At 39.8% G+C, this 20466-nt stretch overlaps 1 long non-coding RNA gene across 1 annotated transcript in view; it reads right to left on the reverse strand.

The window, feature by feature from the left end:
• Positions 1-16642, reverse strand: part of LOC123334388 — a 117792-nt gene extending 101150 nt beyond the window's left edge. The window contains exon 1 of the long non-coding RNA XR_006552134.1: positions 16373-16642. This is a non-coding gene — a long non-coding RNA (uncharacterized LOC123334388). The remainder of the gene's footprint in view (positions 1-16372) is intronic.
• Between the last annotated feature and the right edge of the window lie 3824 nt (positions 16643-20466).

Consider the following 20466-nt stretch of genomic DNA (forward strand, 5'->3'; position numbering starts at 1 on the left):
TGTTAAATGACTGAGAGAGTTTAATGTTCCAGTTTTGTTCCTTTTGGTGTTACTTACTTATTAATAACTGTACCTCATTTTTCTATTGGAAGTTCTTTTCCCCACTTATAAGAATTTTCTGGCATATGAGCAACACATGTCCTGACACTTAAAAAAAATTGAATTCATTATTTGCTGTATAATTGTTTAATTATGATTTCTATGTACAATATTTTTAAAATGTTCAATTATCAAGTATAATATTATGTTCTGTTTTTTTTTCAAATTTGGAAACTACTTGTGAATTTTTTCCCTATATATTAATATCCATACATGTCAAGAATTGTAACACTGAAATATTTTAGTGTTAAATTAACATATTAATACTTGTGCAAACTATCTTGATTTAGATGGTGTGAAGCCTTTGACTGTGTGGATCACAACAAACTGAAAAGTTCTTAAAGAGACAGGAATACCAGACCACCTGACATGGCTCCTGAGAAATCTGTATGCAGGTCAAGAAGCAACAGTTAGAACTGGACATGGAACAACAAACTGGTTCCAAATTGGGAAAGGAGTATGTCAAGGCTGTATACTGCCACCCTGCTTATTTAACTTATATGCAGAGTACATCATGCAAAATGCTGGGCTGTATGAAGCATAAGCTGGAATCAAGATTGCCAGGAGAAATATCAATAACCTCAGATACGCAGATGATACCACCCTTATGGCAGAAAGTAAAGAGGAACTAAAGAGCCTCTTGATGAAAGTGAAAGAGGAGAGTGAAAAGGCTGGATTAAAACTCAATATTCTGAAAACTAAGATCATGGCAACCAGTTCCATCACTTCATGGCAAATAGATGGGGAAACAGTGGTCAGACTTTACTTTTCTGGGCTCCAAAATCACTGCAGATGGTGACTGCAGCCATGAAATTAAAACGACAATTGCTCCTTGGAAGGAAAGTTATGACCAACCTAGACAGCATATTAAAAATCAGAGAAATTACTCTGCCAACAAAGGTCCATCTAGTCAAAGCTATGGTTTTTCCAATAGTCATGTATGGATGTGAGAGTTGGACTATAAAGAAAGCTGAGTGCTGAAGAATTAATGTTTTTGAACTACGTTGTTGGAGAAGACTCTTGAGAGTCCCTTGGACTACAAGGATATCCAACCAGTCCATCCTAAAGTAAATCAGTCCTGAATATTCATTGGAAGGACTGATGTTGAAGCTGAAACTCCAATACTTTGGCCACCCGATGCCAAGAACTGACTCTTTTGAAAAGACCCTGATGCTGGGAAAGATTGAAGGCAGGAGGAGAAGGGGATGACAGAGGACAAGATGGTTGGATGGCATCACAGACTCAATGCACATGAAGTTGAGCAAGCTCTGAGAGTTAGTGATGGACATGGAAGCCTGGTATGCTACAGTTCATGGAGTCACAGAGAGTCGGACATAACTGAGCAATTGAACTGAACTGAACTGAACTGATAGATGCTGTGAAACTGATCAAATTTTATTTTTCCAGAGTAACCTTCTGATATGCTTCTAAAATAATTTGCTCTTCCCCAGTCATTTAAATTTTAACCTTTATTGTGTTCTTAATTTAAAAATATGGTTTAATCTCTGAGTTTCCTTTGCTATTGAATTATTTTGCTTGTTTAATCTCTGGATTGTTTTCATAACAGCTTAATTATTTTAGTTTTGTGTTCTGGTAACAGTAAGACAAGGCATTCTGTACTTTTTTCTTTTTTTTTTTTTTTTGGATCTTTGCTATGTTAACTCTTTTAGAGAAGCTTGAAAATATTTTTGTCAGACACATCCAAAAACCCCACTGACTTTTAAGATTGTGTTTCTTAAAAAATGTTATTAATTTGGAGACAATGCAAACTTCAGAATTTAATTTTCATTTAAGTTAATAAATTCTACTTACATCTCTTAATGCAACTCTAATGTCCCTAATATAATATTGCATCTGTCTGCAATGCAGGAGACCCGGGTTCAATCCCTGAGTCTGGAAGATCCCCTGAAGAAGGAAATGGCAACCCACTCCTGGAAAATCCCATGGATGGAAAAGCCTAGTAGGCTACAGTCCATGGGGTCACAAAGAGTCGGACACTACTCAGCGACTTCACTTTCATTTTCAAATATTTTAAAACTGTAATCATATAGTATCTGAAGATTTCTTGATCAATTTATTCTTATTTAGATTTTTGTTTTCATTATGTCTAAAATTATTTTGAAGCAGTTTTGATGTAGTACAATAAAGAAAATATTAATTTTTGCCTTGAAAGTTAACCATTTCATTATTACTACTTATTAGATCAAAAAATTTTAGATGGAATCTACTGTATTCTCATGCTAAAACTTTATGCTATGGTTTCCAAATAGTAAAGGTTACATTTTCTTTTTACCTATGATAGTTATGTTATATTAACTTTTCTTTATACTTTGACTTAAAATTTCTAGTGAAAATTCTGAATAAAGAGGTGATAAATGTCTTCCATTGTTTTATTATTTTAGTCTTATTTCATTTTAAAAGAATTGTTTCTGATCAGAATTATGTGAGAACATTTTCTTATTGATTCAAGTTCCTATTATAAACATTATTTGATAAAATCTGCAGATTTTTTTTTTTTTAGTATTTTAGAGATCTTTGCTTTTGCATAAATGTCTCCAAGTTGCTAAGTCTGTACATTTTTTTCCCTTCTTATTCTCTGCTTTTAGGAGTTCTTATTCTCTCATCCATTCAGTTTTATCACAATCCTATTGTGTGTTTTTTTTCTTTTTTGCTGCTTCTAAACACTTTCAAACACTTCTCTAGGTAAACATGGTTTCCCCTTAATTTTAGAGCCAAGTTCATGAACATTTCAAACCTATTTACTGCACATAATACCAAAAAATGAACTTAGTTTGCTGCTGTGCTCTTGATGAGTATGTTTCTCAGACGTCTGACTATCAGGCAAATACAGAGGTGATTAAATGAGTGGAGATAGTTTAGAGGATCTATGTAGATTATGGTTGTTCAGTTCAGTTCAGTCGCTCAGTCATATCCGAATCTTTGAGACCCCATAAATTGCAACACGCCAGCCATCCATCAGGCATTTCATTCTCTGTCGTCCCCTTCTCCTCCTGCCCCCAATCCCTCCCAGCATCAGGGTCTTTTCCAATGAGTCAACTTGTCACATGAGGTGGCCAAGTTTCACATGAGTTTCAGCCTCAGCATCAGTCCTTCCAATGAACACCCAGGACTGATCTCCTTTAGGATGGACTGGTTGGATCTCCTTGCAGTCCAAGAGACTCTCGAGAGTCTTCTCCAACACCACAGATCAAAAGCATCAATTCTTCGGCAATCAGCTTTCTTCACAGTCCAACTCTCACATCCATACATGACTACTGGAAAAACCATAACCTTGACTAGACGGACCTTTATTGGCAAAGTAATATCTCTGCTCTTCAATATGCTATCTAGGTTGGTCATAACTTTCCTTCCAAGGAGTAAGCGTCTTTTAATTTCATGGCTGCAATCACCATCTGCAGTGATTTTTGAGCCCCCAAAAATAAAGTCTGACACTGTTTCCCATCTATTTCCCATGAAGTGATGTGACCAGATTATGGTTGAGGAAGATTGTTTTAAAGAAATGTCCAGTATCAAGATTCATCCTATAATAAAATATTCTGGGTCTGCATCTGTTCTACTAGAGGAAATACTCCTCCTGCTTTGCTTTTTATTATATAGTTGATCAGATCAGTCGCTCAGTCGTGTCCGACTCTTTGCGACCCCATGAATTGCAGCACACCAGGCCTCCCTGTCCATCACCAACTCCCGGAGTTCACTCAGACTCACGTCCATCGAGTCAGTGATGCCATCCAGCCATCTCATCCTCTGTCGTCCCCTTCTCCTCCTGCCCCCAATCCCTCCCAGCATCAGAGTCTTTTCCAATGAGGTGGCCAAAGTACTGGAGTTTCAGCTGTAGCATCATTCCTTCCAAACAAATCCCAGGGCTGATCTCCTTCAGAATGGACTGGTTGGATCTCCTTGCAGTCCAAGGGACTCTCAAGAGTCTTCTCCAACACCACAGTTCAAAAGCATCAATTCTTTGGTGCTTAGTCTTCTTCACAGTCCAACTTTCACATCCATACATGACCACAGGAAAAACCATAGCCTTGACTAGACGGACCTTTGTTGGCAAAGTAATGTCTCTGCTTTTGAATATGCTATCTAGTTGATAGCTTACCACAAATAAGCTTTTATTTAAGGCTAACAAATTAAAATTCATGTGAGAGAGAAACTTAAAAAAAAATTGAGCAAATCAATGAACAAATGGATGAACCAGAGAATAAAAGAAAGAGAGAGGGGGAGGATGGGGAGAGGAAGGAAGGAAGAAAACAGAGAAAAAAAAATATCATATTTTAATGTGCTGCAGGAAACAAAAAGTCAGTGCCTCTCTATTGAATCACCCTGATAAAATTATCCTGAATAATTTTGCATTTGTGAAAAATTGAACTGAGGCCATCTTCCAAATGATTCATATCTGCACACAGACACACACAGACAGAAACACACACACACACACACACAAATACACAGGAACCCAAAGCAACCAGTAGAAGTTAAAACTGTCTTCTAATGGAAAGAGCTCTCTGGCTCCACTGCCAACATAATTTATTAAAAATCTTCCTATCAGCATCTCTGTTAACCTTCTCTGGGTGGAAATTTTTAAAAACTTACAAAAGAGATCAGTGCTAAATAGGACGATTATTGCAACTTTGTACTTCTCTTTGAAATCTAACAAAATGGGTCTCTAAACAATGAATGTACAGTAGAAACAATTCCAACAGATTTAAACAGCCATCTGGAGTAGTTATTCATGTTCCTTAAAAATAGGCTGTTTGAGAACGTGCAAAGTTTCTTCCCAATATAATTCAATGTTCTCGCTAACAATAGGCAAGCTGCCTGGAGGAGTTAGAGTAAAGATGCTTTCAATGGACAGGTATAGTTGTTCAATTTCTATTGCCATGTGCAAAGGTACTCAGAAATTAAATTTCAAAATCAATTTGTATGTACCCATCTATTGTCATCAAAATTCCTCTACAGGTACATTTACATTCTTTTACTATCACTCTTACTGATATAGGGGTTTATTTCCTCCAAATTACACCAGAGCACCCAGATCCTTAATTTATCTCTGGACTCCCTGACCTGGTGGAGGGACAAGGGTGTCTGGTGTGCTGCAGTCCATGGGATCTCAAAAAGTTAAAAATGACTTAGCCACTGAACAACAACAAAAATTCCATCACCTTCCCCTTTTAATCTCTCACATTGTTTTGCTTTCATCCTTTATTTCTTTATTGGTTCAGCAACTTGCATTGAGACTATATTAATAATGCCAATCTTTTCTTTTACAATTGAGACACTACAAACATTACAGCTATCTGGCTCCAGTTTCTTAGTTAAATAATGGCAGAACTCTAATGAAAAGTACAGGTCTCCTGGCAGTTGTTTGCTTATTTCTAAAGTCACTCTCCCAGTTATTTCCACCTGGAATCCTGTATCCCACAAGATCAAAATCACATGCCTTAAACTGGAGAAGCCAGATCCTCTGAGAACTGGTTCCAGTCTGACTTTCTAATGTCCTATTACTCTACTTATATTTATGCACCTTTGACATCTACTGCTGTTTCCTTTACTTCCTTCCCTATGTTAATTAGTTTAACTGAGAAGACTAGACTCTGTAGTAGAGATATAGGCAGCTTTAATTTCTCAGTCAAGGCTAATAAATCTAAGCTCTCTTTTTTTCAAATGAAAGCTTGATTTGAAGTTCCTACACCCTGGAACCAGAGAAGGCAATGGCACCCCACTGCAGTACTTTTGCCTGGAAAATCCCTTGGACAGAGGAGCCTGGTGGGCTGTAGTCCATGGGGTCGCTAGAGTCGGACACGACTGAGCGACTTGACTTTCACTTTTCACTTTCATGCATTGGAGAAGGAAATGGCAACCCACTCCAGTGTTCTTTCCTGGAGAATCCCAGGGACAGGGAAGCCTGGTGGGCTGCTGTCTCTGGGGTCGCACAGAGTCCGACATGACTGAAGCGACTTAGCAGCAGCAGCAGCAACACTCTGGAACAGAGATGAGGGCATGACCCCTCTTTTACTATCAGCTCCCCTTTCACTGTCTTTGCTCCATTTTTGACAGTGAGCAAGAAGACCCCTTAAGGGTTTAATCATGTAATGGATATGACAATCTCTCTACCTCCTTTTTGATGATCTCTAGAACGTCTACCTTATCATCTGTTGACTCAATGTAGGTCAATAGGAGACTTGTTGGTGAGAGATTTAACCATAATCCTTTCTTACTAGGTATTTGTAATGTTAAAGAAATATTCATGGTGCTTGTTAAAGAATGGGAAGACCATTTTCATTTAAGAAGGGTCATCATGATAATTGAAGGGACCACTGCACTGGGGAGGAGAAAGGCTGGGTTCAATTCCAAAGACAATAAGGAAAAGTGAAAGCTTATAGCCAAGGAGAAGTAGCATGGGAGTCAGTGGATGGAAAATTACTAAGAGGAAATATCAGGGATAATTGGGAATTCTTAATAAAATGACCTTATTGTTCCTTGGAAGAAAAGCTATGACAAACCTAAACAGCATATTAAAAAGCAGAGACATTTCTTTGCCGACAAAGGTCCATGTGGTCGAAGCTATGGTATTTCCAGTAGTCATGTATGGATGTGAGAGTTGGATCAAAGAAGGTTGAGCATCAAAGAATTGATTCTTTTGAACTGTGGTGTTGGAGAAGACTCTTGAGAGTCCCAGGGATTGCAAGGAGATCAAACCAGTAAATGCTAAAGGAAATCAACCCTGAATATTCACTGGAAGGACTGATGCTGAAGCTGAAGCTCCAATACTTTGGCCACCAGATGCAAAGAGCCAGCTCATTATAAAAGACCCTGATGCTGGGAAAGAGTGACAGCATGAGGAGGGGATGACAGAGGATGCGATGGTTAGATGGCATCACCGATTTGATGGACATGAGTTTGAGCAAGTTCAGGGAGTCAGACACAACTGAGCCACTGAAAAGCAACAATAAAGATTGTTACTGAAAGAAGGCCAAGGGTATCAGACATACCTGGGGAATGTGGTGGAGGATGAGAAATCTGATTCCACACTAAAGGTGATCAAAATTATGGATTGGGAATTCTGACTAAAGTGACTTAACAGTGTACAAATAAGGAATGAACATGGAAGCCCCAAAGCCAAGGCACATGTGGGAAAAAAAAAAAAAAAACAACAACAACTCAGAGGCGTTTGAATAAAATTTGGCCAAGGATAGTATTTTCACCAGTGGTCCCTTGTGAGACTGACTGCCTGCTTTCCCCAGACTACAGTGATCTCCAGCTTGACCACAGGCCCAGTTTCATCCACTCACTAGCCTTGATCACTGGCAAAGCACGCTTTCTCTAAATCTCTGAAAACACAGGGGATCAAACCATCGTACCTCCTCTACTTTCTCATTTTCTCCAGTTTCTGTCATTTCCAGGCAGGTTAGCAAACCCTTTGGCTCCTCAGTGAACCAACCTCAACTCAGCATGCGTTTTTCCCTTTGAACTTATACCATATCCCTAGAAACCCCAGGAAGGAATACTTTGATTTTACCCCAGTGAGATCTGCATCAGACTTGTGATATGCAGAGGTATAAAATAATAAGTCTGTCTAGTTTGAGCTGCTAAATTTCTGATAATTTGTTATAATAGTAACTAAAAAACATGTAGTATTCTTTCAATGTGATCCTTCCACATTGTTGTCCCATTGATTCTTCTCAAATGATACTTCTTGGGTAGTTGTACACTATATGATTGGCTGGATTTATAACAGATACTTCTCTAAATCTAGAAGGGATTTCTTGGTGCCCCTGTTCTGAGATGTAATCTCTGGTTTCCAATTCTAGGAAATTCTGTACTTTCTGAACAAAGTCTCCTTAATATTATTTTCTCATTTGACAATCCCACCCATCTGAGATGGATAATTTTAATGTGTCAGTCTGACTATGCCATTGGATACCCAGGTAACTAGTTAAACATTATTTTTTGTTTGTTTGTTTTTTTGATGTGTCTGTAAGGTTATTTCTGGAAGAGATTAGCATTTAAATTGGTGAACTAAGTAAATCCGAAGTAAATCAGATTTTTTTTCTTGCCCTACACAAAGACCTCACAGATTTCTTTGATTGTTCTAGTGACCAAAAAGTCATTAGTACAAAATCTATTAATGCAAGTATGAGGTATCTAGAAAAATGGTACAGATGGACTTATTAGCAGGACAGGAATAGAGATGTAGATATAGAGAAAAGACATGTGAATACAGGAAGGGAAAATGGAGGGTGAGATGAATTAGGAGAGTGGGACTGACATATATACACTACTGTGTGTAAAATAGATAGCTCGTAAGAACCCGTGGTATAGCACCAGGAACTCAACTTGGTGCTCTGTGATGGCCTAGATGGGTGGGACAAGGGTGGATGCTGTAAGGGAGGCTCAAGAGGTGGGTATATGTATACATATAGCTGATTCAGTCTATTATTCAGAAAAAAAAAAAAAAACTGGCACAACATTGTAAAGCAGTTATGCTCTGATGAAAAAATAAAATAAATTTTTAAAAAAGAAAAAAAAAGTCAAGTAGTGGTCAGTTCAGTTCAGTCGCTCAGTCATGTCTGACTCTTTGCCACCCCCATGAATCGCAGCACTCCAGGCCTCCCTGTCCATCACCAACTCCCAGAGTTCACTCAGACTCTCATCCATCGAGTCAATGATGCCATCCAGCCATCTCATCCTCTGTTGTCCCCTTCTCCTCCTGCCCCCAGTCCCTCTCAGCATCAGAGTCTTTTCCAATGAGTCAACTCTTCGCATGAGGTGGCCAAAGTACTGGAGTTTCAGCTTTAGCATCATTCCTTCCAAAGAAATCCCAGGGATGATCTCCTTCAGAATGGACTGGTTGGATCTCCTTGCAGTCCAAGGGACTCTCAAGAGTAGTGGTATGATGATAAACAAATGAAAAAATCTATTTGGGGAATCTCCTGGCAGTCCAATGGTTAGGACTCCACACTTCCACTTCAGGGAGCATAAGTTTGATCCCTCCTTGATCTTGGAACTAAGATCTTGACAGCCCTGAGGTACAGTTAAAAAAAAAAAAATGTCGTATTTGCTGATGTCAATGGCTTCCTTTTTGGCCACTTTCAAGCTATTATTATTGACAGTCACCTCTAAAGTTTCTGAATAACTATCAATTAACTCTCATGACCTAGGACAAACAGGCTCTAATATACCACCAGAACTTTGAAAGGTATGTACTTAGTCACTCAGTTATGGCCAACCCTTGTGAGCCTATGGACTGCAGCCTGCTAGACTTCTCTATCATGGGGATGCTCCAGGAAAGAATACTGCAGTGGGTTGCCATGCACACCTCCAGGGGATCTTCCCAACCCAGGGATTGAACCCAGATCTCCTACATGGCAGGCAGATTCTTTACCATTTGAGTCACCAGGGAAGCCCTTGAGGGGGAGATGTATTTTTAGCCCATGAGGGTGGTGTCTCCATGATGGAATTAGTGGCCTTATAAGAAAAGAGAGATCAAAGAATCAGAACAAAAAAAATTCTAAAATTTATATGAAAATACAAAAGACTCCAAATAGTCAAAACAGTTTTAAGAGAGAGAACAAAGCTCCAGGTATCACACACCCTGATTTCAAACAATTTATATTGCAAAGTTACAGTCATCAAAACAGCATGGTGGTACAAAAACAGACACACAGATGTCAGTACCTATACCAAATAGGATAGAGACCTCAGAAATAAACTCATGCTTATATGGTGCATTAATCTAAGACAAAGGAGGAATATACAACAGGGGAAGGAAAAGAAAAAAATAAAACACATATTAAATAATTGTCCCCCCATTAGTCATGTACAGAGCTGGAGAAGACTCTTGAGAGTCCCTTGGACTGTAAGGAGATTAAACCAATTAATCTAAAAGGAAATCAACCCTGAATATTCTTTGGAAGGACTGATGCTGAAGCTGAATCTCCAATACTTTGGCTACTATATGCGAAGAGCCAACTCATTGGAAAAGACCCTGATGCTGGGAAAGATAGAAGGGAGGAGAAGTGGGTGGCAGAGGATGAGATGGTTAGATAGCATCACCAACTCAATGGGCATGAATCTGAGCAGTGAAGGACAGGGGAGCCTAGGATGCTGCAGTTCATGGGGTCACAAAGAGTAAGACATGACTACGCAATTGAACAACAACAGCATGTATTAAATATATGTATTAAATGCATATTATACACTGGACATACATTAAATTCATACTATATATTATGTATAATTTATTTAATAAAATCTATTAAATAAAACACCTCAGACAATAGGGACAGTATTGAAGCAGGAATTGCAGCTCCTTATACAAAAAGGGGTGGTGAGGATTTTTCCATACTATAAAACAAAACTTTTATTTATTTGGATTAAGAATGACACACAATTATGAACATATGAACTATTTATAATCAATATTTGGGTGCTTTAAATTATAATGGATACAAAGTTAGAATGTGAAGCTTGATAGGAAGGAACTTCGTATCAATTCTTGTTGTTGTTCAATCACTCAGTCATATCTGACTCTTTGTGACCCCATGGACTGCAGCATACGCAGCTTCCCTGTCCATTACCATCACATGAAGCTTACTCAAACTCATGACCATTGAGTTGGCGATGCCATCCAACCATTTCATCTTCTGTCATCCGCTTCTCCTCCTCCCTTCTATCCTATCCAGCATCAGGGTCTTCTCCAATGAGTTGGTTCTTTGCATCAGGTGACCAAAGTATCGGAGCTTCAGCTTCAGCACCGGTCCTTCCAATGAATATTTAGGACCGATTTCCTTTAGGACTGACTGGTTGGATCTCCTTGCAGTCCAAGGGACTCTCAAGAGTCTTCTCCAGCACCACAGGTCAAAAACATCAATTCTTTGACACTCAACCTTTTATATGGTCCAACTCTCACATCCATACATAACTACTGGAAAAACTATAGCTTTGACTATATGAATCTTTTTCAGCAAATAATATTTCTGCTTTTTAATATACTGTCTAGCTTTGTCATAGCTTTCCTTCTAAGGAGCAAGCATCTTTTATTTAATGGCTGCAGTCACCATGTACAGTGATTTTGGAGCCCAAGAAAATTAAAGTCTGTCACTGTTTCCATTGTTTCCCCATCTATTTGCCATGAAGTGATGGGACCAGATGCTATGATGTTAGATTTTGAATGGTGAGTTTTAAGCCAACTTTTTCACTCTCTTCTTTCACATTCATCAAGGGGCTTTTTATTTCCTCTTCACTTTCTGCCATTAGGGTTGTTTCATCTGCATATCTGAGATTATTGATATTTCTCCTGGAAATCTTGATTCCAGCTTGTGCTTCATCCAGTCCAGCACTTCTCATAATGTACTCTTAAATAAGCAGGGTGACAGTATACAGCCTTGACTTCCTCTTTTTCTGATTTGGAACCAGCCAGTTGTTCCATGTCCAGTTCTAACAGTTGCTTCTTGACCTGCATATAGATTTCTTAGGAGGCAGGTAAGGTGCTCTGGTATCTCCACCTCTTGGAGAATTTTCTACAGTTTATTGTGATCCACACAGTCAAAGGTTTAGCATTTGGCTTAAAGTCAATCATTTCTAACCCCTTCATTTTACAGAAAGGCATGAAAGTAACAGTGTAAGTAAAAGTGTTACTGTTCAATTTTTTGTGACCCCACCAGTCTCCTCTGTCCATGGAATTCTCCAAGCAAGAACACTGGAGTGGGTAGCCATTCTCTCTCTGGGGAGCTTCCCAACCTGGGGTAGAACCCAAGTGTCCTGCATGACAGGCCGATTCTTTACCATCTGATGAGTATCAAATAGACAAATGCCTTTGCCCTTAATAAAACTGCAAGTTTATAAAAGTTTTTACTTCAGCTATTACTTCTAGATATCTGGGTGACTTTGTTATTGTATTAACAACTGATGTGACTAGAATTAACTGAGTAATGTTAGAAAAATAACATTTACCTTTATACTCTTGTATGATTTTATTCTTCAGATTTTTTTAAGAGTTTGATGAGGGAAGCTAGTTTGGCTTAATTTTCAAAGTGATTATTTTATTTTATTTTTTGGCTTTGCTGGGTCTTTGTTGTTGCTTGGGCTTTTCTCCAATTGTAGCAGACCAGGACTGCTCCCTACTCATGGTGTATGGGCTTCTCACTGTGGTGACTTCTCTTGTTGCAAATCACAGGATCTAGGACCCATAGGCTTCAATACAGGCTGTGGATACAATGGATACAACACACAGGCTATGGATCCTGGCTCTAGAGCACAGGCTTAACAGGTGTGGTGCATGGGCTTAGTTGCCCCTTGGAATGTGGGCTCTTCCCAGATAATGGATCAAACTCATTTCTCCTACATTGGCAAGTGAATTACTACTGAGCCCCCAGGGAAGCCTTGGATAAGTTAGCTTTGTTTTGCTTTTTGATATTTACTGCATACATTAATTCACGCCTTATATATATTCCATATTATATTTTGTGTAACTGCTATGTGTGAGGCTATAGTTCAAGGTAAAGAGCATATACTGGTAAACAAAACAGAGAAGTTCTTTTCATCAATGGAACTTAAATTCTAGGGTTTTTCTTTTTTTGTTTTGTTTTGTTTTTTAAGGCACACAAACAAGGGGGAAAAGAGAGTGATAGCATGCATTTTCAGGAGGGCAAAATGGAAGTAGAAAGATCACTAAGGAGAATGTTGTGATAGTTAACAGCTGGAATAACTCTGGTAACAGTGAAAAAGGTAAGAAATGATTGAATGGAGTCTACTTTGGAAAGGTGTAGCTAACAGGACATGATGCTGTATTACATAAAGATTTTGAAGGAAAGAACAAATTTGAAGATGGGCACTAGGTTTTTGATGTGAGATGCTGATTCAATGATAATGCCATTGACTGAGATGGAAAAGATGTCATGTGAAGGTTTTTAATTGAGACTTCTCTTTTGGATACATTCACTGTGATATTTCCAAAGCATGCTAGTGATGCATTCAATCTTAAGTTCAGATGAAAAATGAAGAGTTGAAATTTAATGTGTGAATGTTTGGTTGCTGAGGCTGAAGCTCCAATACTTTGGCTACCTAATGTGAAGAGACAACTCATGGAAAAGACCCTGATACTGGGAAAGATTGAAAGCAAAAGAAGGGAGTGACAGAGGATGAGATGGTTAGATAGCATCACCAACTCAGTAGACATGGATTTTAGCAAACTCGAGGAGATAGTGTAGGACAGAGGATCCTGGTGTCAACTTAAAAAGATGTACAAGTTTCAAGTTGTTTTATCTGGGGCAAAATGAGGACTGCAGCCTGGGAAGCAGCATCTCAGATACCTCTGAGAAACTGCTCCAAAGTGGCAGTAGGGGGAGGTAAATATATAAGGTTTTGGTGAAAGGGGAGTTCAATACCATGAAGCACTCATTTTACGAAAGGATTTTTGTTAGTCATGAGGATCTGTTGTCACCATGAAGAGGTTTAATGCTTCTCTAGGTATGAGGAGATGCAAGGATGGAGATCAGGAAATCTGTTCCTAAAAATATCCAACTATCTAAAGACCTGTGCTAGCAGATTTCCTGGAGCATAGAGGGCTTCACTCTACCCTGAACTCCGTCAGGGGTTGTTTCAGATCAAGAGCTATAGCATCATGGGGTTCAATCTCCTTAGAGGCAGATGGGAAATGCCTTTGTGGTTCATTTGTTGGCAATGCCCTTGGTAAACCAGTGCCAATTTGTAGTTGACACTGGCATCCTACAGTCCATGGCATCACAAAGAGTTGGACACAACTTAGCAACCGAACAACAACAACAATGCTTGGAAAGCTACAAAACTCAATAAGATCAGTTAGAAAATGGAGCAGGAGAGAAAACGATCTCAGAACATGAGATCCAAGCTACTGCAAAAATGCTCACTAGAGTGCTTTTAAATAAATCAACACACATTGAAAGGTAAAAGAGCAAAACAAAACCAACACACACACATACTCACACACCAGCTCACCCACACATTGCATACACTCTCACAAACATTCACACACATTCACACTGTCTCATACATTTGGGGGGAGGGGGATGGAAGAAGAGAACTACTGACAGTGCTGTATATTTAGGTAGTTTAAAGACATCATTTTATTTAATTTTCATAAGAACTATGTATGAGATGTATGAGAAATAAAGAGCCCAACAATGATGACTGAGGCAATCTAGTTGCTGGAATATGGGGGAAATTAGGACATATTGTTAACACAATTCATGTACCCAATGCACAGTGAGGCCAAACAAACCTGAAACGTTAGAGACTGGAGCAGAGAAAGGTTTATTGCAGAGCCATGCATGGAAACTGGTGGCTCAAGTTCCCAAAGCCCTGAGATCTGTGAAGGGTTTTAGCAAAGCATTTTTTATTTAGCTTTTTTTTTTTTTAATTAGAGGATAATTACTTAACAACATCATGATGGTTTTTGCCATATATCAACATGAATCGGCTATATCCCTTCCTGCTTGAACCCTCCTAGCATTTTTAAAGGCCAGGTGAGGGAGGGGGTTACAGGGTATTTGATCAGCTTGTCAGAAAGTGAAAAGTGAAAGTTGCTCAGTCGTGTCCGATTCTTGGCGACTCCATGGACTATACAGTCCACGGAATTCTTCAGGCCAGGATACTGGAGTGGGTAGCCTTTCCCTTCTCCAGGGTATCTTCCCAACTCAGGGATTGAACCCAGGTCTCCCACATTGCAGGCCAATTCTTTACCAGCTGAGCTACAAGGGAAGCCCTCAGCTTGTTGGGGGAGTTTGCAATTCCCTTGGTTCTGTCTCTCCGCAGCAAAAATTTGAAGCGATGGACGGACCAGTGTTACAGCTCCATTTTATTTGGCAAACAAAGGAAAATACATCCTGGAGGCGTGAGGGCTGGCTGACCCAAAAGATGCAAAGAGAAGTGAGGCCAGAGGCTCAATTTTGGCTCCTCTTTTTATGTTTTTTCTCCTTCCCCTGAAGCTGCCCTATTTAAATTGGGTTAGCCAGGAGGACTGTTTGTTTCACCTGAGGTTCTCACTCTTTTCCTCAAACCTTCCTTTGTTCTATTTTCATTGGTTTTTCCCTTCTTTGTCTTTTAGCCACATTATTTTGGACTCCTTTCCCCTATTCTAACTACCTAACAAATTCCTGAATGTTTCTCTGGTTGACTGATGATGAGGAAAATATCAAAGGGGCTAATATTATAAGTCCTCAGGTTCTGGAGGCCTGGGGGCTATGTGCTCATGTCATCTAGTAGTCAACATTTGGTGGAGGTTCTAGCTTCTGTAAAGCAAATCATGTAAAAATTTGCATTGAATACTGTTATCTAGGTAATTCAGAGAGAAGCTAAAGCAGAGGATACGGGGGAAGGCCTGCCACAGGAAGACCCCATCTGGTCCTGTCCAGTTACAGTATTAAATGAATAAAATGCTCTAGATCTGGGGGAGAGTTTTCAGTTCTCCTCAACACTAAAAACATGTGGACTACAATGTGAGGACTAGTACTCCCCTGGTGGCTCAGTGGTAAAGAACCTGCCTGAAATGCAAGAGCCACAGGAGATGTGGATTCAGTTTCTGAGTTGGGAAGATCCCCTGGAGGAGGAAATGGCAACCCACTGCAATATTCTTGCCTGGAGAATCCCATGGATAGAGGGGTCTGACTGGTTACAGTCCATGGGCTTGCAGATAGTCAGGCATGACTGAATCGACTTAGCACGCATGTACAGTGAGGTCACTTGTAACATTGACCAAGACAGTTTCAGTAATATGATGGTGAGAGACGTTATAAGAATAAGTTCAAGGGATTTCCCTGGTGGTCCGTGGCTTCATGCTCCCAGTGCAGGGGATCTGGGTTTGATCCTGAACTAGAGCCCACCGGTGGCAACTAAAGAGTCTGCATGCTGCAAGGAAGATCAAAGATTCTGTGTGCTGCAACTAAGTTCTGGCATAGTCAAATATATATATATATATATATATATATATATATATACACATATACACACACACATATATATATATATATATACACACACAAAGTAAATTCAAGAAAACATGACAAATGAAAATGGGTGGACAATGAGTGGAGCCAAGCATTCTTATAGGTTTCTCTAAGTGAGAAGTTGGGAATTACCTGAAGTGATGGGAGATCTAAGAGATATTGCACAATATTTTGTAATATCACTTCAGAGAATATTAGACAGGATTCAACAAAGAAAACCTGAAGTTTCAGGAGAGAAAGAGATAATCACAGAAGGGTAAATAATTGCTTACCTGAGTAAATAATTGTTCATAGGATTCAGTACGTAAATCCAGGATTCATTCTTCTATATAAGGGAGGACAGTTCATCTATTGCAGTTAGGAATAGAGTTAGGAATATACAGGAAGAAGAGAGTAGAGGTGGAGATGTAGATGGATAGGCAAATTGGGGGCTCTACAGATTAGAAAGCTTATTTCAGGTTTGTGAGAGAGAGGCAATGACTTTCAGAGTTCATGAAATTGTAAAGATTTTAGGAGAGTTAAATCTGCTTAGGAGCTGTAATAGCCTTAGGAGAGAGATTGAGCATGAGAGGTGACTAAGAGACTAGGAGATAAAGATATATGTCTCATGGAATTAGTGCTAATTCTTTATGAAGAGAAAGCAGATAATCAGTCCTAATTATAGTTTCCTTCATGGGCCAGAGCTCCTAGGTGCTATGAATGGTGAGGTCCCCAGTGTTGTAAAGGGAAGGGAGGCATATGTGAATGAGATTCAGAGGAGCTTTGCATTCATCATGCAACCTGGATCCAGCCTGAACTCAATGAAGCTCCTTTAAATCCAGCTATGGCAGGTGAGGACTGAAATATTTCCTGCCATATCAATAAACAAAGATGTCATAGTCATCACAATTCCAGCCCTCCAGGGCACTCAGAAAGGAGAAGAGTCCTTACATCAACAGCCATTAGGCTGCTTTCAGTCCTTACAGGGAACCCTGAGGAACCCAGGATGTGAAAACATAGGACACTCACCCAGGGTAGCTGAGATGACTATGCAAGGAATGATTTAGTGAGCTCTAAGTCTTGCATCTTCCCATACACAGAAAAGCGCTATATTCCTTAACTCAAAATATCTTGTTTCTTTAATTCACAATATTCTTTTGATGTTCAGATCACCTGCCCTTTGTTACAAACATATATTTCTATATAATCTGACTCCTCCCCACCTCTGGCCACCCTTCCCTACCTCCCCCCACAACTCCCTTGTCATCCACATCCCTGGAACAGTTTTCTCAGGGTCACTTGAGATGCTGTCTCCTGGGCTTGAAGTCCTAAAAATTCCCACCAAATAAAACAACTCTCAACTTTTAGGTTTTGACTATTTTTTTCAGTTGATAGAGGTATGGATGCTCATTGAGAAAGATAGTCTAAACTAAAGCCTCTAGAGCTCAAATTTATCATAGAATTCTCTTCATGTGAGTCATCAAATCTATGGGAAAAAGTGTGAAAAAGACTTATCAGTATCTAAAATAGGGATGGATTTCAAGTATTTTCTACTGCTGCAGCTGTGATTGGGATTGCTAATCAGTCAAGTTCTTCTAGATGGGTCTTTTGGATTGGTGTACCTCCTGGCACTCCAATTAGCATCTGCTTATCAGCATCAACTAGAAAAAAGAAAACTCCCCCTGTGACTCTCATCCTTCAGAAAACTTCTATTATGCTGTCTAATCAGTTCAGTTCAGTCTCTTAGTCATGTCCGACTCTTTGCAACCCCATGGACTGCAGCACGCCAGGCCTCCCTGTCCATCACCAACTCCCTGAGTTTGCTCAAACTCATGTCCATTGAGTCAGTGATGCCATCCAACCATCTCAACCTCTGTCATCCACTACTCTTGCCTTCAATCTTGCCCAGCATCTGGATCTTTTCCAATGAGTCAGTTCTTCGCATCAGATGGCCAAGGTATTGGAGCTTCAGCTACAGCATCAGTCCTTTCAATGAATATTCAGAACTGATTTCCTTTAGGATTGACTGGTTGGATCTCCTTGCAGTCCAAGGGACTCTCAAGAGTCTTCTCCAACACCACAGCAAAAGCATCAATTCTTCAGTGCTCAGCTTTTTTTAAAGTCCAACTCTCACATCCATACCTGACTATTGGAAAAACCATAGCTTTGACTAAATGGACTATTGTTGGCAAAGTAATGTCTCTGCTTTTTATTATGCCGTCTAGTTTGGTCATAGCTTTTCTTCCAAGGAGCAAGAATCCTTTAATTTCATGGCTGCAGTCATCATCTGCAGTGATTTGCGGGCCCCCCAAAATAAAGTCTGTCACTGTTTCCATTGCTTCCCCATCTATTTGCCATGAAATGATGGGACTGGATGCAATGATCTTAGTTTTCTGAATGCTGAGTTTTAAGCCAAGTTTTTCACTCTCCTCTTTCACTTTCATCAACAGGCTCATTAGTTCCTCTTAACTTTCTGCCATAAGGGTGATGTCATCTGCATACCTGAAGCTATTGATATTTCTCCTGGCTATCTTGATTCCAGCTTGTGCTTCATCCAGCCCAGCATTTCACATGATGTGATCTGCAAATAAGTTAAATAAGCAGGGTGACAATATACAGCCTTAGCGTACTCCATTCCTGATGTGGAACTAGTTTTTGTTCCATGTCCAGTTCTAACTGTTTCTTCTTGACCTGCATACAGATTTCTAAGGAGGCAGGTAAGGTGGTCTGGTATTCTTATCTCTTTAAGAATTTTCCAGTTTGCTGCTGTCTAATAGACATGTCGAATTGAATAACCCCCAAATGAATGCCTGGTTTCCCCTCAACCCTGGCACCTCAACTTGCTTTTGTCATCTGAAAAAAAAAAATGTACAGTCTAAAAATTTAGGTGGTTTAGTTGCTAAGTTGTGTCCAAGCCTTGTGACCTCATGGATTGTAGTCTACCAGGCTCTTCTATCCATGGAATTCTCCAGGCAAGAATACTGGAGTGGATTGCCATTTCCTTCTCCAGGTTATCTTCCTGACCTAGGGATTGAACTTGGGTCTCCTGCATTGTAGATGGATTGGAATTAAGTTTTATTTGTCAGACTTGCTGAGAACTTAAACCTGGGAAACAGCCTCTCAGATAGCTCTGAGGGACTGCTCTGAAAATGTAAGGGAGGAGCCAGGGTATATAGATAGGTATTTTGTGGAGAAAAGAAAGAAAAGAAAAGAAAAGAAAGAAACACCAAAAGACTACTGTTTATGACAAATCAGCCATCTCAAGTTAATAAATGTATAATAGCACTTTTATACAGAGGGTGAGATGGTTGGATGGCATCACCAACTCAATGGACATGAGTTTGAATAAACTCTGGGAGTCGGTGATGGACAGGGGGCCTGGCGTGCAGCACACGGGGTCATGAAGAGTTGGACATGACTGAGTGACTGAACTGAACTGATGTATGGGAAAATGCCACGGGCTCCCAGAAATCATTTGTTTGATAAGCATCTTAACTATCTAGGGCCAGCATCCTGTTCTTCCCATCCTGAATCCCCTCAGGTTGCATAGTCAGAATGACTGACTGCAGGGGCTGCTGGCTTGATGGCCAAAACATCTTTTGTTTACTAATAGAGTGGGTGATATTCTTTATCCATACCTTCAAAGCCTTTCTAGTTTCAAGAAATGACTTCTTGCTTTTTATTATATACAAAATCTAGTAGATCAATTTACTCTCTGGTTCTATATTTAAAATGAGACCATAATATTTTCCTTTTGATTGCCTTGACCACAACTCCTGGGTCCACATCTTTGACATCATGAGCCCATATTTCTTTTACTAGCCTCCCGATGTTTGTTCTGAAGTCTCTGTAGACTGTTCCTGGCACAGAAATCAGAGGATCCTGTACAGGCAGGTTCAGATCAGTTCTCTGCTCACAGTCCTCCCATGGATTTTCATCTCACCTCTTATATAAAAGCCAAACACCTTCCAGTGGCCTATCTGTCCTGCATGACTTGTGACCTCCTCTCCTCCCCCCTTTATTTTATTTTATTTTGGCTTCACTGCTGGGCATGTGAAATTTCCGTGACTAAGGATTGAACCAGTGCCCCCTGCCATGGAAGCACAGTCTTAACCACTGGACTACTAGGGAAGTCCTGGCCTCCCCTTTCTGACCTCAGCTAGGCCTCTCTCCTTTGCTCATGGAGGTCAGATATCCTAGCCTTTCCTGTTCTTCCCTCTGCCAGGAAATGTTCTCCTTAGAGAGCACAAGTTAAGCCTCTCCCTCTCTGTCTCAAATGTCACCTTCATACCCTTTCCACTTATCCCTCAAGCCCTTGAATCCTCTTAACCTCCTTTGTACTTTCCCTAGAATTTATGATCATCTGACATACATTATATTTAGAATC

This window comes from Bubalus bubalis, chromosome 7 (genome assembly GCF_019923935.1).
Source record: "Bubalus bubalis isolate 160015118507 breed Murrah chromosome 7, NDDB_SH_1, whole genome shotgun sequence".
Lineage (NCBI taxonomy): Eukaryota > Metazoa > Chordata > Mammalia > Artiodactyla > Bovidae > Bubalus > Bubalus bubalis.